We start from the raw sequence: 23,967 nt of genomic DNA on the forward strand, positions 1-23,967 counted from the left end.
TTAAGCAATGAAAATATTCTTGTCATTTTGTTAATCTCTCAAGAGATAGGCTTTTTACCCAAAGTATTTAAATAATTTCTAGAAATGAATGGCTGATAAAGATACCAGTGCTCTCAGGGCACCAGCATGGCTCAGTCAGTTGAACATCCAACTCTTGGTTTCAGCTCAGGTCATGATCTCAGGGTCTTGAGATCAAGACCCATGTCAGGCTCTGTGTTCAGCATGGAGTCTTTTTGAAATACTTTCCCCTCCCTCTCACTTTCCCTCTGCTCCTCCCCCCTGATCTTGTGTGCTTTCTCTCCTCTCAAAGATAAAAAAATAATTTTTTAACAGGAATGTGTGTTAAATACCACAAAGTGTGTCAGTTTTCTAAATAATTTGCAAATCTATGTAGGTTGATTCTACATGTAACAAATGATTTCTACTATTCCAGGGTTTCCTGAAACAGGTAAGTTTTTGAAAAGCAGGAATTTTTGTTAGTATTTAAAATATGAGACTAGAGTTTTTTCTAGATTTTAATGTACATTTATTTTACAATTTTTATAAGTAAACTATGTTAGTATATGTGCTGCCAAAGTGAGCACTAAATAAACTAAAATTAAATCTAGTTTTATTATTTGTAATGTGTAACTCCTATGAAGTTAAATTTTCAACATAAAATAATTTTTTCATTCAAGATTTTACTTAAATTCATGTTAGTTAACATATTGTGTAGTATTAATTTCAAGGGAAGAAATTAGTGATTCATCACTTGCATATAAAAAAGAGTGCTTGTTAAAACAAATGCCCTCCTTAATGCCCATGACCCATTTACTCAATCCCCCACCCCCTTCAAGCAATCCTCAGTTTATTCCCAATAGTTAAGAATCTCTTATGGTTTGCCTCACCCACTGTTTTTATCTTATTTTATTTTTCCTTCCCTTTAACCTATTTTCATCTGTTTTTTCTTAAATTCCACATATGAGTCAAATCACACAGTATTTGTCATTCTCTGACTGACTTATTTCCTTAGCATAATACACTAGTTCTATCCATATTATTGTAAATGTCAAGATTTCAACTTTGGATGACTGAGTAATAAATATCATATTTTACATATCTATATATCTCACATCTTCATTACCCATTTACCATTTAATGGACATTTGGGCTCTTTCCATATGCTGGCTATTGTGCATAGTGCTTCTATAAACATTGGGGCAGCTGTGCCCCTTTGAATTACTATGTTTGTTATCTTTGGATAAATACCTAGTAGTGCAATTGCTGAGTTGTAAGGTAGTTCTAGCTTTAACATGTATTTTACTTGCATTGAGTTTTAACTGCAAACATTAAAACAATTTAACCACTCATAATGAATTATAAAACTTTGACAGTTAAATTGTCCTATCACTTAATATTCATCATTATTAGAAGTGAAATATAAAGAGAACATGAGAATGGTGAAAATTAATAAGACAGAAAACAACAAATGTTGGAGAGGATGTGAAGAAAGGGCAATCCTCTTGCATTGTTGCTGGGAATGTGAATTGGTACAGTCATTCTGGAAAACTGTGTGGAGGTTCCTCAAAGAGTTAAAAATAGAGATACCCTATGACCCAGCATTTGCACTACTGAGGATTTACCCCAAAGATACAGATGCAGTGAAACACCAGGACACCTGCACCCCAATGTTTATAGCAGCAATGTCCACAATAGCCAAACTGTGGAAGGATCCTCAGTGTCCATCAAAAGATGAATGGAGAAAGAAGATGTGGTGTTATACACACACACACACACACACACACACACACAATGGAGTATTACTCAGCCATCAGAAAGGATGAATGCCCATTATTTGCTTTGACATGTATGGAACTGGAGGGTATTATGCTGAGTGAAGTAAGTCAATCAGAGAAGGACAAGTATTATATGGTTTCACTCATACGGGGAATATAAGAAATAGTGAAAGGGATTATAGGGGAAAGGAGGGAAAATGAGTGGGAAAGATCAGAGAGGGTGGCAAAACATGAGAGACTCCTAACTCTGAAATGAACAAGGGGTAGTGAAAGGGGAGGTGGGGGGGATAGGATGACTGGGTGACAGGCACTGAGGAGGGCACTTGACGAGATGAGCACTGGGTGTCATACTATATGTTGGAAAATCAAACTTCAACAAAAAATATATATATTAAGTTAAAAAAGGAATATAAAGAGAACAAAATCTACACACAACTGTGCTGAAAGAGAAGAGATGGGTTTTATCTCATGTTTTGGATATGAAAATAATTGAGCTCATCTCAGAAAAAAAAGAAAGCAGGTGCTTTCTTTTTAGTAAAAGTAAATAGTAAGTAGTACTATTTTACTTTTAGTAAAAGTAAATAGTAAAAGTAATAGTAAAGCTAAATCATAAAAACCCTATTTAGTTATTTTTAGCATGTCTTTTATTGTTTTCTTTCTGCTGGTTTCTTGTCTTCTGAGCCTGATTCTTGAACACATAATCACATGTGGGGGTGCTGGCAATAAATGGGCCATAGAGGAAGTGTCAATAAATATGAAAAAGAAAATCTGACAATAATTATATAGACTGTCCACCCATATTGTTCAGCCAAATACCCATAGATAAATACAAATATTGCAGAAAAAAAAGAATAATTCCCTGAAACATCTGTTCAGCTAGCTTCTAGTACTTGTAGTCCATTCGTGTAGGCAATGAGCTCAGATTCTCCAGCATAACTGGCTGATAAGGCTACCAGTGGCCTGAGGGCAATGAAGACTCAGAAACCAGGTGAAGCTCAGTGGGACTGCTGAGCCTGAGGATGCAATGGCCACAGCACCAGAGGCGGATGTCTCCCTATTTTTAACTTTTTGAGGAACCTCCATACTGTTATCCAGAGTGACTACACCAGGTTGCTTTCTCACCAACAGTGCAAGAAGGTTCCTCTTTCTGCACATCCTCACCAACATCTGTTGTTTCCTGAGTTGTTCATTTTAGCCATTCTAACCAGTGTGAGGTGGTGTGCCATTGTGATTTTGATTTGTATTTTCCTGATTATGGGTGATGTTGAGCATTTTTTCATGTGTCTGTTAGACATTGGTATGCCTTCTTTTGAGAAATGTCTGTTCACGTCTTCTGTCCATTTCTTAACTGGATTTTTTTAATTTTTTGGGTGTTGAATTTGATAAATTCTTTACAGATATTGGATTCCAGCCATTCATCTGATATGTTATTTGCAAATATCTCCTCCCATTCTGTGGTCATATTTTAGTTTTGCTAATTGTTTCATTTGTTGTGAAAAGGCTTTTTATCTTGATGAAGATAATAGCTCATTTGTGCTTCTGTTTCCCTTGCCTCTGGAGACCTGTCTAGTAAGAACTTGTGGTGGTCAAGGTAAAAAAAGTTAAGGCCTGTGTTCTTCTCTAGGATTTTGATGGATTCCTGTCTCACATTTAGATCTTTCATCCATTCTTAGTCTTTTTTTGTGTATAATGTGAGGAAATAGTCCAGTTTCATTGTTCTACATGTGGCTATTCAATTTTCCCCACACCATTTGTTGAAGAAATGGTCTTTTTTTTTCCATCGGATAATCTTTCCTGCTTTGTTGAAGATTAGTTGATCATCGGGTTGAGGGACTGGAGTCTCTATTCTGTTCCATTGATCTATGTGTCTGTTTTTATGCCAGTACCATACTGTCTTGATGTAATAGAGCTTGAAGTCTGGCATTGTGATGCCTCCAGCTTTGGTTTACTTTTTCAAAATTCCTCTGGCTATTCGGGCTCTAGGATTGTTTGTTCCAGCTTCTAAAAAATGTGGGTGTTATTTTGATAGGGATTATGTTGAGTGTGTAGATTTTTTTTAGGTAGCATAGATATTTTTTAAGATTTTATTTATTTATTTATTCATGAGAGACACAGAAAGAGAGAGGCAGAGACATAGGCAGAGGGAGAAACAGGCTCCATGCAGGAAGTCCAATGTGGGACTCAATCCCAGAACTCCAGGATCATGCCCTGGTCCCGAAGGCAAATGCTCAACCACTGAGCCACCCAGGGGTCCCGGTAACATAGATATTTTATTAATATTTGTTCTTCCAACACATGAGCATGGAATATTTTTCCATTCTTTGTATCTTCCTCAATTTCTTTCATAAGTATTCTATAGCTTTCAGAGTACAGATGTTTTATCTCTTTAGGTAGGTTTATTCCTAGATATCTTATGGTTTTTGATCCAATTGTAAATGGTATTGATTCTTTGTTTTCTCTTTCTGCTAGTTCATGTTTGGTCTATAGAAATGCAACAGATGTCTGTGCATTCATTTCATATTCTGTGACTTTCCTGAATTCCAGTACGAGTTCTAGCAATTTTAGGGTGGAGTATTTTGGGTTTTCTACATAGAGTATCATGTTGTCTGCGAAGAGTGAAAGTTTGACTTCTTCCTTGCTTATTTGGAGGCAGTTTATTTCTTTTTGTTGCCTGACTACTGAGGGTAGGACTTCCAGTTCTATATTGAACAAGAGTCACTGGTGAGGTTGGACATCCTTATCATGTTCCTGACCTTAGAGGAAAAGCTCTCAGCTTTTCCCCATTGAGGAAGATATTGCTGTGAGTCTTTCCTATACGGCCCTTATAATGTTGAGGTATGTTCCAACTATACCAACTTTGTGGAGGATTTTTATCAAGAAATGGTGTTGTATCTTATCAAATACTTTTTGCATGTATTGAGAGTACCATATGTTTCTTTTCTTTTATTAATATGTTGTATCAGGTTGATTGACTGCAGACGTTGAACCACCCTAACAGCTCAGGAATAAATCCCACTTGCTTCTGGTGAATAATCCTTTTAATATACTTGTTGGATTTGATTTACTAGTATCTTATTGAAAATTTTTCCATCCATGTTCATTGGAGATATTAGACTATAATTCTCCTCTTTGGTAGGGTCTGTCTGGTTTAGTGATCAAAGTATTTCTGGGCCTCATAATTTGGAAGTATTCTTTCCACTTCTGCTTTTTGTTTTTTTATAATAAATTTATTTTTTATTGGTGTTCAATTTGCCAACATACAGAATAACACCCAGGGCTCATCCCGTCAAGTGCCCACCTCAGTGCCCATCACGCATTCACCCCCACCCACCGCGGACCTCCACTTCAACCACCCCTAGTTCGTTTCCCAGAGTTAGGAGTCTTTATGTTCTGTCTCCCTTTCTGATAATTTCCACACATTTCTTCTCCCTTCCCTTATATTCCCTTTCACTATCCTTTATATTCCCCAAATGAATGAGAACATATCATTTTTGTCCTTCTCTGATTGACTTACTTCACTCACCATAATACCCTCCAGTTCCATCCACGTTGAAGCAAATGGTGGGTATTTGTCATTTCTAATGGCTGAGTAATATTCCATTGTATACATAAACCACATCTTTTTCATCCATTCATCTTTCGGTGGACACCGAGGCTCCTTCCACAGTTTGGCTACTGTGGACATTGCTGCTATAAACATCAGGGTGCAGGTGTCCCGGCGTTTCATTGCATCTGAATCTTTGGGGTAAATCCCCAGCAGTGCAATTGCTGGATCGTAGGGCAGGTCTATTTTTAACTCTTTGAGGAACCTCCACACAGTTTTCCAGAGTGGCTGCACCAGTTCACATTCCCACCAACAGTGTAAGAGGGTTCCTTTTTCTCCGCATCCTCTCCAACATTTGTGGTTTCCTCCCTTGTTAATTTTCCCCATTCTCACTGGTGTGAGGTGGTATCTCATTGTGGTTTTGATTTGTATTTCCCTGATGGCAAATGATGCAGAGCATTTTCTCATGGGCATGTTGACAATATCTATGTCTTCCTCTGTGAGATTTCTGTTCAGGTCTTTTGCCCATTTCATGAATGGATTCTTTGTTTCTTTGCTGTTGAGTTTAATAAGTTATTTATAGATCTTGGAAACTAGCCCTTTATCTGATACATCATATGCAAATATCTTCTCCCATTCTGTAGGTTGTCTTTTTTTGTTGACTGTACCCTTTGCTGTGCAAAAGCTTCTTATCTTGATGAAGTCCCAATAGTTCATTTTTGCTTTTGTTTCTTTTGCCTTCATGGATGTATCTTGCAAGAAGTTACTGTGGCGGAGCTCAAAAAGGGTGTTGCCTGTGTTCTCCTCTAGGATTTTGATGGAATCTTGTCTCACATTTAGATCTTTTATCCATTTTGAGGTTATCTTTGTGTATGGTGAAAGAGAGTAGTCTAGATTCATTCTTCTGCATGGGGATGTCCAATTTTCCCAGCACCATTTATTGAAGAGACTCTCTTCCAGTGGATAGTCTTTCCTGCTTTGTCGAATATTAGTTCACCATAAAGTCGAGGGTCCACTTCTGCATTCTCTATTCTGTTCCATTGATCTAGTGTCTGTTTTTGTGCCAGTACCACACTGTCTTGATGACCACAGCTTTGTAGTACTACCTGAAATCTGCTATTGTGATGCCCCCAGGTATGGTTTTCTTTTTTAAAATTCCCCTGGCTATCTGGGGTCTTTTATGATTCCACACAAATCTTTAAATAATTTGTTCTAACTCTCTGAAGAAAGTCCATGGTATTTGGATAGGGATTGCATTAAATGTGTAAATTGCCCTGGGTAACATTGACATTTTCACAATATTAATTCTGCCAATCCATGAACATGGAATATTTTTCCATCTCTTTCTTTCTACCTCAATTTCTTTCAGAAGTCTTCTATACTTTTGAGGGTATAGATCCTTTACCTCTTTGGTTAGGTTTATTCCTAGGTCTCTTAGTTTTTGGGTGCAATTGTAAATGGGATTGACTCCTTCATTTCTCTTTCTTCAGTCTCATTGTTAGTGTATAGAAATGCCACTGACTCCTGGGCATTGATTTTGTATCCTGCAACACTACCAAATTGCTGTATGAGTTCTAGCAATCTTGGGGTGAAAGCTTTTGGGTTTCTATGTAGAGTATCATGTCATCTGCGAAGAGGGAGAGGTTGACTTCTTCTTTGCCAATTCGAATGCGTTTAATGTCTTTTTTGTCTGATTGCTAAGGCTAGGACTTCCAGTATTATGTTGAATAGCAGAGGTGAGAGTGGACATCCTTGTCTTGTTCCTGATCTTAGGGGAAAGGCTCCCAGTGCTTCCCCATTGAGAATGATAGTTGCTGTGGGCTTTTCATAGATGGCTTTTAAGATGTTGAGGAATGTTCCCTCTCTCCCTATTCTCTGAAGAGTTTTGATCAGGAATGGATGCTGTATTTTGTCAAATGCTTTCTCTGCATCTAATGAGAGGATCATATGGTTCTTGGTTTTTCTCTTGCTGATATGATGAATCACATTGATTGTTTTACGAGTGTTGAACCAGCCTTGTGTCCCGGGGATAAATCCTACTTGTCATGGTGAATAATTTTCTTAATGTACTGTTGGATCCTATTGGCTAGTATCTTGTTGAGAATTTTTTCATCCATGTTCATCAGGGATATTGGTCTGTAGTTCTCCTTTGTGGTGGGGTCTTTGTCTGGTTTTGGAATTAAGGTGATGCTGGCCTCATAGAACGAATTTGGAAGTACCCCATCTCTTTCTATCTTTCCAAACAGCTTTAGTAGAATAGGTATGGTTTTTTCTTTAAACGTTTGATAGAATTCCCCAGGGAAGCCATCTGGCCCTGGACTTTTGTGTCTTGGGAGGTTTTTGATGACTGCTTCAATTTCCTCCCTGGTTATTGGCCTGTTCAGGTTCTCTATTTCTTCCTGCTCCAGTTTTGGTAGTTTGTGGCTTTCCAGGAATGCGTCCATTTCTTCTAGATTGCCTAATTTATTGGCGTAGAGCTGTTCATAATATGTTTTTAAAATCGTTTGTATTTCCTTGGTGTTGGTAGTGATCTCTCCTTTCTCATTCATGATTTTGTTAATTTGAGTCTTCTCTCTCTTCTTTAGTAGGGCTGGCTAATTGTTGATCTATCTTATTAATTCTTTCAAAGAACCAACTCCTGATTTTCTTGATCTGTTCCACAGTTTTTCTGGTCTCAATTTCGTTGAGTTTTGCTCGAATCTTTGTTAACTCTCTTCTTCTGCTGGGTGTAGGATCTATTTGCTGATTTTTCTCTAGCTCCTTACAGTGTAAGGTTAGCTTTTGTATTTGAGTTCTTTCCAGTTTTTGAATGGATGCTTGTATTGCGATGTATTTCCCCCTCTGGACTGCTTTTGCTGCATCCCAAAGATTTTGAATGGTTGTATCTTCATTCTCATTAGTTTCCATGAATCTTTTTAATTCTTCCTTAATTTCCTGGTTGACCCTCTCATCTTTTAGCAGGATGGTCCTTAACCTCCACGTGTTTGAAGTCCTTTCAAACTTCTTGTTGTGATTTAGTTCTCATTTCAAGTCATTATGGTCTGAGAATATGCAGGGGATGATCCCAATCTTTTGGTATTGGTTCAGATCTGATTTGTGACCCAGTATGTGGTCTATTCTGGAGAAAGTTCTATGTGAACTTTCGAAGAATGTGTATTCAGTCGCGTTTGGACATAAAGTTATGTAGATATCTGTGAAGTCCATCTGGTCCAGTGTGTCATTTAAAGCTCTCGTTTCTTTGGAGATGTTGTGTTTAGAAGACCTATCGAGTACAGAAAGCACTAGATTGAAGTCACTAAGTATAAGTGTATTATTATCTAAATATGTCTTAACTTTGGTTATTAATTGACTGATATTTTGGCAGCTCCCACATTCAGGGCATATATATTGAGGATTGTTAAGTCCTCTTGTTGGATAGAACCTTTAAGTGTGGTATAGTGTCCCTCTTCATCTCTCACTACAGTCTTCGGGGTAAATTTTAGTTTATCTGATATAAGGATTGCTACCCCTGCTTTCTTTTGAGGACCATTTGAGTAGTAAATGGTTCTCCAACCTTTTATTTTCAGGCTGGAGGTGTCCTTCTCTCTAAAATGAGTCTCTTGTAGACAGCAACTATCCAGTGTGATGCCCTGCGCCTTTTGATGGGGTCATTAAGCCCGTTCACGTTCAGAGTTACTATTGACAGATATGAGTTTAGTGTCATCATGATATCTATTCAGTCCTTGTTTTTGTGGATTGTTCCACTGGACTTCTTCTTAAAGGGGAATTTTAAGAGTCCCCCTTACAATTTCATGCAGAGCTGGTTTGGAGGTCACATATTCTTTCAGTTCCTGCCTGTCTTGGAAGCTCTTTATCTCTCCTTCCATTTTGAATGAGAGCCTTGCTGGATAAAGTATTCTTGGTTGCATGTTCTTCTCATTTAGGACCCTGAATATATCCTGCCAGCCCTTTCTGGCTTGCCACATCCCTGTGGAGAGGTCTGCTGTTACCCTAATACTTCTTCCCATAAAGGTCAGGGTTTTCTTAACTCTTGCTGCTTTAAGGATCTTCTCTTTATCTTTGGAATTTGCAAGCTTACCTATTAAATGTCGAGGTGTTGAACGGTTTTTATTGATTTTAGTGGTGGGGCATCTCTCTATTTCCTGGATCTGAATGCCTGTTTCCCTTCCCAGATTAGGAAAGTTTTCAGCTAAAATTTGTTCAAATACATATTCTGGCCCTCTGTCCCTTTCGGCGCCCTTGGGAACCCCAATTAAAGGTAGGTTTTTCTTCCTCAGGCTGTCGTTTATTTCCCCTAATCTTTCCTCAACGTCTTTTAATTGTCTGTCTCTTTTTTCCTCAGTTTCCCTCTTTGCCATCAACTTGTCTTCTATGTCACTCACTCGTTCTTCCACCTCGTTAACCCTCGTCATTAGGACTTCTAGTTTGGATTGCATCTCATTCAATTGATTTTTAATTTCTGCCTGATTGGATCTAAATTCTGCAGTCATGAAGTCTCTTGAGTCCTTTCTGCTTTTTTCTAGAGTCACCAGTAGCCGTATAATAGTGCTTCTGAATTGGCTTTCTGACATTGAATTGTAATCCAAATTTTGTAACTCTGTGGGAGAGAAGACTGTTTCTGATTCTTTCTTTTGAGGTGAGGTTTTCCTTCTAGTCATTTTGCTTAGTGCAGAGTGGCCAAAAACAAGTTGTATTGATAAAAGGATAAAAAGAGAGGAGAGAAAGAAGGAAAGAAAAGAGAAAAAGGAAAAAAGGAAGAAAAAAAGAAAAAAGAAGAAAAAGGGAAAGAGAAAGAAAGGGAAAAAAAGGTGGGGAAAGCAAAGAGAAATCAAAAAGAAAAAAAAAACACGGGGGAGTATCTTCTGATTCTGTATACTTTAAGTCCCTTGACTTCCCCTGGAAGTTGTCCGTCTAGCTGGTCCTCTGGGGGAGGGGCCTGTTGAGCTGATTTTCAGGTATTAGCACTTGGGGGAGCTGCTCTGCCCCCTGCCTGGTGCAGGGCTCAGTGGGGTTTGTTTACCCCATGAGGCCCCAGGAGGAACAACCACAGTGGCTGGGCCAGCTCTGGAGCCCTGGATTCAGCTCCCGCAGTAACTACGGAGGTCTCAGTCTGCAGGGCCTGGATGCTCCCGGGGCGGGGCCGCTGATCCGCTCAGCTTGGGCCAGGAGCGTCCTTGATGTCCTGGGCCCTCCTGGCCTCTGCCTGTCCTGGGGGGAGGCTGGATCCTGGGCTGTGTCCCTGGCGCCCTGTGCTCCCGGGCTTGCACTATTAGATTCGCGCTCCCAGCCGCGCAGCTCCCTCTGTGCGAGCCTCCGCCGGAGCCCCTCCAAGTTCCTCCCGAGGCCGTGCAGCCCCCTCCGCGGGCAGCCTCTGCCCGAGCCCCTCCGAGCTGCTCCGTGGTCCAGCCTTGTGACGGCTGCAGCCCTTTAGGGAGCTCGGCGCACTCTCTCCGGGGCGCAGGTGTCTGTTAGTGTCCAGGGAGCCTGAGGGCATCCCCGCCCTCCTGGGATCCTGTTCTAACTCCCCGCGAGTGCCATTCTGCCCCGGAAGATTGGTGCAGCTCCTGATTCTCCGGGACGGGTCTTTCCTGTCCTGGGGGCACTCGCCTGGCCTTAGCCCGGCTCCTCACGGCCCCCCCACTTTGATGCCTTTTGTTTCTTTATTTCTTCCCCCACCCCCGTCTTCCTACCTTTATAGAAGCGTGAACTCTTCTCACTGTAGCATTTCAGCTGTTCTCTCTTTAAATCTCAGGCCAAATTTGTAGATTTTCAGGATGATTTGAAGGTTATCTAGGTAATTTGTTTGGGACAGGTGATTTGGGGACCCTACTCTTCCGCCGTCTTGCCCCTCCTCCCATTTCTGCTTTTTGGAACAGTTTCAGAAGAATAGGTATGAATTGTTCTTTAGTATTTTTTTTTAATTGTTCTTCAAATGTTTGGTAAATTCCCCTGGGAATTCATTGGCCCTGGAATCTTGATTTTGGAAGTTTTTTTTTTTTTTTTTATTACTGATTCAACTTCTTGGCTGGTTATGGGTCTGTTCTAATTTTTCATTTCTTCCTGTTTCAGTTTTGGTAGTTTATATGTTACTGGGAATGCATTCATTTCTTCCAGGTTGTCTAAATTGTGGCACATAATTGTCATAATATTCTCTTATAAATGTTTGTGTTTATTCAGTATTTTTTGTGATCTCTCCTCTTTCATTCATGATTTTATTTATTTGCATCTTTTCTTTTTTCTTTTTGATAAGTCTGACTAGAAGTTTACCAATTTTCTTTCAAAGAATCAGCTCCTAGTTTCATTGATCTGTTCTATTTTTTTTTAAATGTCTATGATTTCTTCTTTTTTATGACTTCCCGTCTTTGCTGAATTTAGGCTTTATTGGTTATCCTTTTTCCAGCTCTTTTAGGTGTGAGGTTAGTTTGTGTATTTGAGACCTCTCTTATTTCTTTAGGAAAGCCTGAATTCCTTATTCTTCCCTTTTGGGACTGCCTTTGCTACATCCCAAAGATTTTGGACTGTCATGTTTTCATTTTCATTTGCTTCCATATACTTTATTTCTTTTTTTAATTTTCTGGTTAAGCCATGCATTCTTTAGTGGGATGTTCTTTAACCTCAATGTATTTTTGGTCCTTCCAAATTTTTTCTTGTGGTAGACTTCAAGTTTCATAGTATTATGGTCTGAAATTATGCATGGTAGTTTTCAATCTTTTTGCATCAATTGAAACCTGATTTGTGACCCAGTATTTGATCTCTTCTGGAGAGTATTCCATGTGCACTAAAAAAGAAAGTGTATTTCTCTGCCTTAGAATGAATATATCTGTTAAGTCCATCTGGTCCAGTATGTCATTCAAAGCCCTTCTTTCCTTATTGATCTTCTGCTTAGATGATTTACCTATTGTTGTGAGTGGGTGTTAACATCCTCTGCTCTTACTCTGTTATTATCAATGAGTTTCTTTAAATTTGTTATTAATTGATTTACATATTTGGCTTCTCCCAAGCCAGGGGCATAAATATTTATAATTTTTAAAACTCCTTGTTGGTAGACCCCTTTATTATGATATAGTGTTCTTCTTCATCTCTTATAAAAGTCTTTGGTTTAAAATCTAGTTTGTCTGATATAATGATGACTACTCCATTTTTTTAATGTCCATTAGCACGATGAATGTTTCTCCACCCCCTCACTTACAATCCAGTAGTATATTTGAGTCTAAAATGAGTCTCTTTTAAGCAGTATATTGATATCTCTTGCTCTTTTATCCATTCTGATACCCTATGCCTTTTTAAAATATTTATTTAATTATTTTAGAGAGAGAGAGATTGCATGAGAAAGGGAAGGGGTAGAGTGAGAGAGAAATAATCTTCAGCAGACTCTCCACAGAGCACAGAGCCCAACATGGAGGTTGATCTTACAACCCTGAGATCATGACCTGAGCCAAAATCTAGATTTGGATGCTTAACCACCTGAGCCAACCAGGCACCCCTCTGATACCCTTTGCCTTTTGATTGGACTATTTAGTCCACTTACAATCAGAGTGATTATTTATAAATATCAGTTTAGTGCCATTGTATTACCTGTAAAGTTACTGTTCCTGTAGATTGCCTCTGTTCCTTTCTATTCTTTGTTGCTTTTGGTCTCTCCCACTCAAAGGGTCCCTTTTAATATTTCTTGCAGAGGCAGTTTAGTGTTCATGAACTCCTTTATTTTTGTTGTCTGGGAAACTCTTTATCTCTCTTATTCTGAATTACAGCCTTGCTGGATAACATATTCTTAGCTGCATATTTTTCCCATTTAGCATGATGAATATTCCATGCCACTCTCTTCTGGCCTGCCAGTTTTCAGTGGATAGATCTGCTGCTAACCTTCTGTGTCTACCCTTGTAAGTTAAGGAACATTTGTCCCTAGATGCTTTTAATTCTCTCTTTATCTTTGCATTTTGTAAGTTTCACTATGCTATGTCATGGTGTTGATATGTTTTTGTTGATTTGGGGGGGGGGAGTTCTCTGTACCTCTTGGATTTTCCTGTTTCCTTCCCCATATTAGGGAAGTTCTCAGCTGTAATTTGTTCAAATAAACCTTCTGCCCCCCTTTCCCTCTCTTCTTCTTATGGGACTCCTATGATATGGATATTATTTAACTTTATGGAATCATCGAGTTCCCTAAGTCTACCTTTGTGATCTAATAGCTTTCTTTTCCTCTTCTTTACAACTTCATTGTAAAGAAGTTATTTTCCATAACTTTATCTTCTTTATCTCCTATTGTCTCTGCTTCTTCAATTCTCATTGTGTTTATATCCCATCAATTTTGCATCTCAGTTCTAGCATTTTGCTATTTCAGCCTGACTAGTTTTTAAATCTTTTATCTGTACAGTCAGGGTTTCTCTGGTGTCTACTATGTTGTTGTTGTTGTTATTGTTGTTGTTTTAAAGTCCAGCTAGTAGTCCTATGAATATTGTTCTAAATATTGTTCAGATATATTGATTATATCTGTTTTCAGCAAGTCCCTGGTTCTAATACCTTCCTGACCTTTCTTTTGGGGAGAATTCCTCCATCTTGTCATTTTGGCTAACTTTCTGTTTTCTGTGTATTCTGAAAGTTTGTTATGTTTCCTGCATCTGAAAGTAGTGCTGTATTAAAAAAGAATCGTACATTGTCAAGGGCCTAGCACTTTCTGGTATATGCTATGTGCACTCTGCTGTTGCTTTTTGGCTGTTTTTTCCCACTGGTCCATCATCTGTAAAGTTCCTCCTTCCTTGCAGTGGGGAGTGCTTGTACATTTAACTAGGTGTGCTTTGGTTTGTTTATTAAAATAAGGCTGATTCATTTCATGATTGGATTGTTTGTTTCTATGGTGTTGAGTTTAATAAGTTCTTTATAGATCTTGGAAACTAGCCCTTTATCTGATACGTTATTTGCAAATATCTTCTCCCATTCTGTAGGTTGTCTTTTAGTTTTGTTGACTGTATCCTTTGCTGTGCAAAAGCTTCTTATCTTGAAGAGAAACAGAGAGAGAGAGAGAGAGAGAGAGAGAGAGAGAGAGAGAGAGAGAGAGAGGAGAGAGGAGGAGGAAATGAAAAAAAAACAAAGTAATAAGCAGAAAACTGTAAGTTTGATTTCAAAGGAAAAAAAAAAGTAAAGCCTGGTGGTGCATACAACGTGCTGCCTGTGCTGGTCTTCTAGAGGAGAGGCCCACTGCAGTGGCTCAGAGTGAGACCTGCGAAGCAAATATGCACTTGCCAGGCCCGAGGAATGAGTTTTTTTGTAATCCAATCCTACCTCCACTGGGGGAAGGGGGGCACTGTGTTGCTCTCTGACATCTGACTGTGTTGGTGGCAAGAGGGAAAATGGCACCATCCCATTATCTTGAATCCCAGGCAGGAGATCTCACATCTCCTGCTACTCAGGAACCTCTCAAGGAATAGCAAGTGACATCAGCACACCCAGTGCCACAGCTGTCCTGCATTTTATATTTGGTGTGGGGCTGGGATTCAAAACTCCAAATTTTAAACGACCCAGGACCATGTGGACTGTTCCCCTCCTCTGGCTAGAGCCTTACCCTGCTATGTCTGATGTCTTCTTTCCCAGAAAAATAGTCCCACACTTGTGCAGTGTGTAGAATCTATGGTGTAGCACAGGGAAAACCGACAACCAGGTTATCCACCTTTTTTCTGTCTCCTGCCAATGAAAGGTCATTTGCTGGTCCCTGAAGGGTCTTTTATCATTAGAAAGGCAATGGTACTCCAGGAAGGGGAACATTCTGCTCCACTGTGACACAGGAAATCTCTACACCATGTTATGTACTCCCCAGCCAGCACCCTCCTCCCCAGGGGCTCACACCACAGCTCTACTATAGCAAAAGTTGCACACTTCCAAAACCTTGGAATTTGAGCTCTAGATATTTTTTTAAATTTTTATTTATTTATGATAGTCACACAGATAGAGAGAGAAGCAGAGACACAGGCAGAGGGAGAAGCAGGCTCCATGCACCGGGAGCCCGACGTGGGATTCGATCCCGGGTCTCCAGGATCACGCCCTGGGCCAAAGGCAGGCGCTAAACCGCTGCGCCACCCAGGGATCCCTAGACATTGTTTACAAAATATCTGTGATACTCAGTGCCCCCTTGCTCCCCAGACCATGGTCTGGAGAGGTTTTCTTCTTGTGCAAACCTGAAGCTCCACTCTCTCTACCCCTCTCTTTCTTTCTCTTTTCTTTCCTCACAGAAGGGGATCCCTCCCCTCTGTGGCACTGCAGTTTTTCTCTCCCCTAATTCAGTTCTACATATCTCACACACACCACACTGTCTCTCTCCAACATGGAGATACTTCTCCCAGTCCTTAGATCGATTTTCTGGATGTTCCAAGTGATATGACCCCAACACAGTTCTGATCAAGAGAAAAGGAAGCCTAGGATCCCCCTACTTATCCACCATCTTAACTGTTCCTATAATGTTACTTTTATATACCAAAGGCCATCTGTTACTCCAGTCAACGTTTTGTCTTTACTCAATGCCTTAAATCCCACCTAATGTTTTATGGAAAATCACCAAGAATCATACTCTAGCTAACTTCTTCCTTAAAATATAAAGAAATTCAAGAACAAGTGACTTATTAGAAAGAGAAATGACACATAATCATTTCTCAACTATAGCTCCCATCTCCATAGTCTTTCTAGTTGCTTCAAGTACATTATGAGATATGTGCAATTCTTTCAGAATTAATTATGTTTCAGAAATGTTGTGGTGTTTATTAACCTGAAACAGTAGTTATATAAGCTTTACTTGCAGCAGTATTCATATTTGCCCAATCAATGGGCACTACCACACTTAGAATTTAGATCATCTATTTGGTAAATGGAACATTTAAAATCTTTTAGGTTTACAACATTAATATGAAAACTTCAAGCTAATTTTTTAAGACATACTTCAGTACTACTTTCTTACTCCTTTATTCCAATCATCTATACTCCCCTTATATATATACTTATTATATTTCCTTTTTATCTTATAAAGTTCTGTATGAGCTTCCATAGATTCTCAAATGAAGTCAATCTCAAAGGAAATAAATTATTTTGTCACTTTTTTCAGTCATTATATCTTAGAGCATGTTCATTTAATTTAAATACAATAGTTTACAGAATCTAAAATTCTGAATAAAGGCCAGACTTCATTTTACTCAGGACAGGGCATTTGATATGTAGGAGTACATTTAAAATACCTCATGAACTGAAAGGGACACCTGGGTGGCTCAGCGGTTGGGCGTCTGCCTTCGGCTCAGGGCATGATCCCGGGATCCGGGATCGAGTCCCACATTGGGCTCCCTACATGAAGCCTGCCTCTCCCTCTGCCTGTGTTTCTACCTCTCTCTCTGTGTGTCTCTCATGAATAAATAAATAAATAAATAAATAAATAAATAATCTTTTAAAGAACTGAAAAAAAGTGTATCATCACTATAAGGTTTTCCACATACTACATGAAAGTAAAGAATTTAGAATGCATTTCATATTGTCCTCTTCTTTAAGGTAGACTGGGACCTATAACAAAAAGCAATATAGCTTCTAGACATGTATGTATGTAGGTATGAAATCTTGTGTAAAATATGTGTATATATGAATTTATGTTTGAACCATTTTTTTCTGCTACAAAATAATGTCTGGACTGAGTGTCCTTTAATTATGTAGTTTTATGCAAGGTAAGAACATCACAGCATCATATGTATCACAAAGCAGCATGAACAAAAGTAATCTAGATTTATTGGCACTTCTATGCTAACAAGATGATTAGACTTCAGGCTACTGTTAAAGACTGTTAGGTTAATAAAAAAATAGAAGAATTGGAACTGAAGATGATGTAGCTGAAACAGAGTCTACAAAAAGAAACAAAGAAATGAGTAAGTTAGACAAAGTAAGGCAGTATCTCCAAGTCCAAAGTTCAGAAGTTTATATTTTATTTTTTAAGTAATTTTTTAAAGATTTTATTTATTCATGAGAGAGAGAGAGGCAGAGACAAAGGTAAAGGGAAAAGCAGGCTCCATGCAGGAAGCCTGATGTGGGACTCGATCCTGGGACTCCAGGATCACGTCCTGGGCCGAAGGCAGGCACTAAACTGCTGAGCCACCCAGGGATCCCCCAGAAGTTTATATTTTAAAATGATAAGCAATAAGAAGCAACTGAGAATACCCAAGTAATAAAATGAGATTAAAATGATATGCTGTATAAATAATCTGGCTGTAGTATGGAAAGCTTTAAGAATCAAACATTTATAAATCTAGAAAATGTTTTCCCAAAGTCCACAGTTCACACTAAATAGGTAATAAAATAGTCAACATACTTAGCTATTAGCTTCAAACAAAAGACCAAATGACTGAGAGGTCTTAATGTTTACCAAGTGAATAGTCAGCTTGGGCTTTTTTGTTTTGGTAAGATTTGTTTTTTCTTTTTTTTATAATAAATTTATTTTTTATTGGTGTTCAATTTGCCAACTAACAGAATAACACCCAGTGCTCATCCCGTCAAGTGCCCCCCTCAGTGCCCGTCACCTAGTCACCCCCAACCCTGCCCTCCTCCCCTTCCACCACTCCTAGTTCGTTTCCCAGAGTTAAGAGTCTTTATGTTCTGTCTCCCTTTCTGATATTTCCCACACACTTCTTCTCCCTTCCCTTATATTCCCTTTCACTATTATTTATATTCCCCAAATGAATGAGAACATATAATGTTTGTCCTTCTCTGATTGACTTACTTCACTCAGCATAATACCCTCCAGTTCCATCCATGTTGAAGCAAATGGTGGGTATTTGTCATTTCTAATGGCTGAGTAATATTCCATTGTATACATAAACCACAATGAAACGCCGGGACTCCTGCACCCCAATGTTTCTAGCAGCAATGTCCACAATAGCCAAACTGTGGAAAGAGCATCGGTGTCCAACAAAAGATGAATGGATAAAGAAGATGTGGTTTAAGATTTGTTTTTTCTAAATCTATCATTGCCTTTCTTTACACAGCCTATAGAAGAAAAGAAATCACTATGCTGAACAGAATGACCACCTCAAAGTAATCTAAAAATTCTTTTGGTATCAGATCACCAAGTAAATTTAAGAATGTGAGATTTGCTTCTCTTCTTCCCTGAAGAATCATGGTCTCTTTACCATGCCAGGCAAGTGCCCAACTGCTTTTATGGACACTCCTATAAGGTCACATGCCTGAAAAAGCTTAAAATTTCCCATTGTATTAAATCTCCATTATGGAGAGGCTGTTACTTCTCTCAAAATTAGAAACATTGTGTATTCTGAAATGTATAATGAAATATATTTTGGTATTAACTGCTTCATGAAGGCTTAGAAGCTACTAGCAGTTGCCCTGGAAATTCAAAATATGAAAAACTTCAAGTCATACAATGAAAAAGGTTTCAGTCAAATGATTTAGGTCATTTTTCATTCCCTGTGCTTAGGGCATTGTCCTTTGGCATTCAAAACTGGTAGATCTGATTTTAGAAGAATGGAGAAAGATCTCAGTTCCCTATTTTCAAGTGCCTTCTCAAGACACAAGATCTTCAGGCAAAGATAAATCTTTGCTGACTAACTATTGTGTTATTGACAAAGAGAAGAATGAACAAATTATGAAACTTCTTAATAAAAATGGTGGTAAAGTACCACCTGCTTTTCTATTGTTATGACTCCTTGCATTTAACAAATGTTTATTGACTGTCTACTCTGTTTCAAAACTGGAAATACAAAGGTCAGTAAGAGAGGGCCCCAGCCCTCATGGAGCCTAGTCTATTTTAGGGGAGTCATATTAATCATACAAATGTAATGATATTAAATGCAAAGAGTAGGGATGCCTGGGTGGCTCAGTGGTTGAGTATCTGACTTCAGTTCAGGGCATGATCCCTGCCATCTTGAGATCCAGCACCGAATTGAGCTCCCCGCAGGGAGTCTGCTTCTCCCTTTGCCTATGTCTCTGCCTCTCTCTGTGTCCCTCATGAATAGATAAATAAAATCTTAAAAAAATAAAGGCAGGGATCCCTGGGTGGCGCAGCGGGTTGGCGCCTGCCTTTGGCCCAAGGCGCGATCCTGGAGACCCGGGATGGAATCCCACGTCAGGCTCCCGGTGCATGGAGCCTGCTTCTCCCTCTGCCTGTGTCTCTGCCTCTCTCTCTCTCTCTCTCTCTCTCTCTCTCTCTCTCTCTCTCTGTGGCTATCATAAAAAAAAGAACTAAAAAAAAAATAATAAATAAAGGCAAAGAGTAAAAGTGGAAAAGGAAACTTTGTTTACATATATATATTGTCCATTCCTCCTAATTATACTGTAAGATTCAAGAGCAGGGATTTAATCTTTTTTCTCCCTGTATTCCCAGTACTGAGAATATAGTAGCATCTTAGTATGTATTAATTGAGAGACTAAATGGATAAACCATCAGATAAGCTCTCTGTTAGAGGGTTGTTTTGGGATACTTGGACAGAAATACAAGATCTTGGGACAAAGAACTTTCTATACACAGTGAAATTTCTAAAGAATCCTCTAGTCTGGATCATTTCACTTACAGCCAAGAAATGTGCCTGGGAATCTGCTTGAAATGAAGCAAGATGACATTCTGTGGAGAGCCTGAATGTATTCTGTTTCATTGTGGAAGCTGTCCACAAATGGGGCAAAAAAGTCTGCCTTAGTTTTTGTGATTGAAATGCTATTAAACATTTCATGTTTTTTCCCCTTTTTTCAGCCCCCAATACTCATTTATTTTTTTAAATATTTGTTTCTATTTATCTCACACTACTGTAATGACCTGTAAAAATGAGAGTTCAATCTTCATAATCCCAGAAGGTTCCTATTCTAATGGTTTTTATCGTAGCATGATAAGTAAAGTTATTGCATGTTTTATTACATATATATGCCCCCCAAAGTTGACTAGGAAGTGAATTTCTTGAAATAAAATTTTAAGTAACATTGGTTTCCATTAAAGACAGAAATCACAGACAGATCATAGAGTAGGAAACTTACCAAAGAATTGATCAATATGGTTGCATCCTTTTGCATACAGGAGAGTATTACATAATAATAATACTAGGGCCTCATAGGATGGGAGAGTATTTGGCTTCTGCTATTTAATTCCAGGATCTCCCCTTACCTTTATTCTATTTATGCACTTTCCCAAATCATAAGAATTCCTCCCATGCTTGGTGAGGAACTGACTCAAGTTCACCAAGGGTAATGTTTACTTTGATTTCCCAGGATGATATTTCTTATGCATGTTCCTAACAAAAAGGAGAAAGTATGAAGTTGTAATTCCTGGAAATCTTGTTAATTGTATCTGTCATCACAGTAATTAAAATGACACTTGGGTTTATATAATGAATAATGCAGTGGTTCTTTTTTTATAAATTTATTTTTTACTGGTGTTCAATTTGTCAACATATAGAATAACACCCAGTGCTCATCCCGTCAAGTGCCTCCCTCAGTGCCCGTCACCCAGTCACCCCCACCCCCCGCCCACCTCCCCTTCCACCAACCCTAGTTCATTTCCCAGAGTTAGGAGTCTTCCGTGTTCTGTATCCCTTTCTGATATTTCCCACTCATTTTTTCTCCTTTCCCCTTTATTCCCTTTCACTATTTTTTATATTCTCCAAGTGAATGAGACCATATAATGTTTGTCCTTCTCTGATTGACTTATTTCATTCAGCATAATACCCTCCAGTTCCATCCACGTCGAAGCAAATGGTGGGTATTTGTCGTTTCTAATGGCCGAGTAATATGCTATTGTATACATAGACCACATCTTCTTTATCCATTCATCTTTTGATGGACACCGAGGCTCCTTCCACAGTTTGGCTATTGTAGACATTGTTGCTATAAACATCAGGGTGCAGGTGTCCCGGCGTTTCATTGCATCTGTATCTTTGGGGTAAATCCCCAGCAGTGCAATTGCTGGGTCTTAGAGCAGGTCTATTTTTAACTCTTTGAGGAATCTCCACACAGTTTTCCAGAGTGGCTGCACCAGTTCCATTCCCACCAACAGTGCAAGAGGGTTCCCCTTTCTCCACATCCTCTCCAACATTTGTAGTTTCCTGCCTTGTTAATTTTCACCATTCTCACTGGTGTGAAGTGGTATCTCATTGTGCTTTTGATTTGTATTTCCCTGATGGCAAGTGATGCGGAGCATTTTCTAAACGCAGTGGTTCTTAACCTTGGCTGCATATTGGAATCTGCTGTGATGTTTACAAAACACTGATGTCTGGGATCTATTCCTAAAGATTCTGATTTAATTTGTTTGAAGTAATATCTGGGCATTAAGACTTTAAAAATTCTTCCAGATGATTCTAAAGTTTAAGCAATAGTGAGAAATACTGCTTTATATATTTTATTAATTTGACACCATCCACAGATGTGATAATAGGAACTTTCTGAATCCATAAAGTTGATAACTTCCCCTGAAGTAATTGGAACCAAACCAACATTTGAAGTACTTCCAACCAGGAACATGGGTATATGTCCCCCAAGATAGTATGAGAAGTATACATTTCTCCCTCATACTATCAAGCCTTTGGAAAAAAGAAAACTCTCTTGAAAATACCTTTTTTTAATTTTATTTTTTTTACATTTTCAGTGATGTATAACTCTCACTTTGAGAGATTATAAGAATTAAAGGGAGATGATTCGATAATACTAAACATATCATTAACTGAAAGACTCTGAGATATGTCTTTGCAATAGCTTCCAAAGTGGAGATAGGCAACAGTTGTGTTTGAATTGTTATATGGTCCATGTAGGAGCATGTACTGTTTAAAAATTTGTGCCCCCTTCTATGACACAGACCAGTACAGTTCCATTGAGCCAGTTTTCTTATAGATAGCTGGGCCTTCAGATTTATCTGTTCATGACTCATCTTAAATATTGCCAGCCAGGAACAGCTTTACAAAGTAACACGGTAATAAATTTAATATCACCACTCTTCATCTAGGTGACAGTGACCAAACCAATAAAGGAAGTAAAAGTGGTGATCACCTCTGAAACTTTAAGAATTCTGGTAACTTCTTTTAAGTCTATCTTTGTTGTTTCTCTCACCCGCTCTCCATTCCCCAACTTTATCCTATTGCTACATCATCCTAGTTGCTCCATGCTCTAGGGGAGTGGACTGCTGCTTATACTTTTAGATCATTAACAGCATTTTTCCATTTCAGTTAGCACATCCTCTGAAAACCCTTTAATTTCCCAACTTCCCAGTCATGGGGTTGACTGTCATGGCTTAGTAGAATAGTCACTAGGAAGAAAACCTAGCAAGGACTCTCAAAAATTGTTCAAGGTCATAAGACCATTCCTTGTGAAGCAAGGTTAATGGAACTGAAACTATATACTATAGAGAAGAAAAGGCTTAGAGGATTAGTAAGGGAAGGAGATATCCTTGCTAACACTCATGGAAGCATGTTAAACAGCTTCTAAATGTTTTTTACTAATACTTTAATGGAAGTAAGCTGCCAAAAGATAGGTATTCTATATAGGGCTTTAAAGGCAATATTAGGGCAGTCCGGTGGCTCAGTGGTTTAGCGCTGCCTTCAGCCCAGGGTGTGATCCTGGAGACCCCAGACCGAGTCCCACGTCTGGCTCCCTGCATGGAGCCTGCTTCTCCCTCTGCCTGTGTCTCTGCCTCTCTCTCTCTCTCTCTCTCTCTCTCTCTCTCTCTCTCTATCTCTCATGAATGAATAAATAAATAAAATCTTTTTTAAAAAGGCGATATTATAGGTAGTATTAAAGAACAGAATTATTTTTTCTTTTTTTCTTTTAGATTTCATTTATTTATTCATGAGAGACACAGGCAGAGGGAGAAACAGGCTCCATGCAGGGAACCTGATGTGGGACTTGATCCTGGGGACTCCAGGATCATGCCCTGACCCAAAGGCAGGCACTAAACTGCTGAGCCACCCAGGGATCCCTAAAGAACAGAATTAAAAGTGATCTGTTTCTTTTCCACTTCTGGATTATTTGATATGTATAAGATGGCACTTGTTATATGCAACCCAGAAGTCTAATTAGTTTTTTTTATCTATGCCCCACTCTGGATTCTAGATTTGCTGAAAGCAGGACAATTTTGCACTAATTTTTGTACCTTGGTAGCTAAGGTCCAGGCACATAATAGATTCTCAACAACTTATTGAGTATGTGAACAAAAGAGCAAACTCTAGCAGTAAGAAACTTTATAAGCTGTGATAGTTTTTTGAGAAAAATTGTAGATTCTTATTCCTTAGGATATATGACTTATAAGCTTTAAGGGTAGGTTTAATTTTCTATATGAACACTAGAAAGGAAGGCAATAAACTATAACATCTTAGAATGTTAATTCATTCATTCCCTCATTCATTCATTCAACAAATTTTATTAAGCCTCAGTAGTTTTCAAGCACTATTCTAGGCACTTGAAACATATCAGCAAACAATACGCAAAATCCCTCCCTCATGGAGCTTACATTCTAGCAGATAATAAATTAGAAGTAAGCTATATTTATGTTCCCCACTTCTACTTGCCTGCTGCTAGAATATTTGGGATGTTTAAGCTCAGAGGAGGAGTTGATGAAGTTTTGAGAATTGAGAAAAGTTGGCTAACATAGTGTGTTTGGTGAAAATTTAAAGCTAAATTTGATATAGCTAGATCCATGAAGAAAAGTTT

At 38.7% G+C, this 23,967-nt stretch overlaps 1 pseudogene; it reads right to left on the reverse strand.

Annotated features, from left to right (window-relative positions):
- Positions 1–2,397: 2,397 nt before the first annotated feature.
- Positions 2,398–2,709, reverse strand: LOC129517474 (signal peptidase complex subunit 1-like; annotated as a pseudogene).
- Between the last annotated feature and the right edge of the window lie 21,258 nt (positions 2,710–23,967).

Source organism: Nyctereutes procyonoides, unplaced genomic scaffold (assembly GCF_905146905.1).
Source record: "Nyctereutes procyonoides isolate TBG_1078 unplaced genomic scaffold, NYPRO_anot_genome, whole genome shotgun sequence".
NCBI classification, from domain to species: domain Eukaryota; kingdom Metazoa; phylum Chordata; class Mammalia; order Carnivora; family Canidae; genus Nyctereutes; species Nyctereutes procyonoides.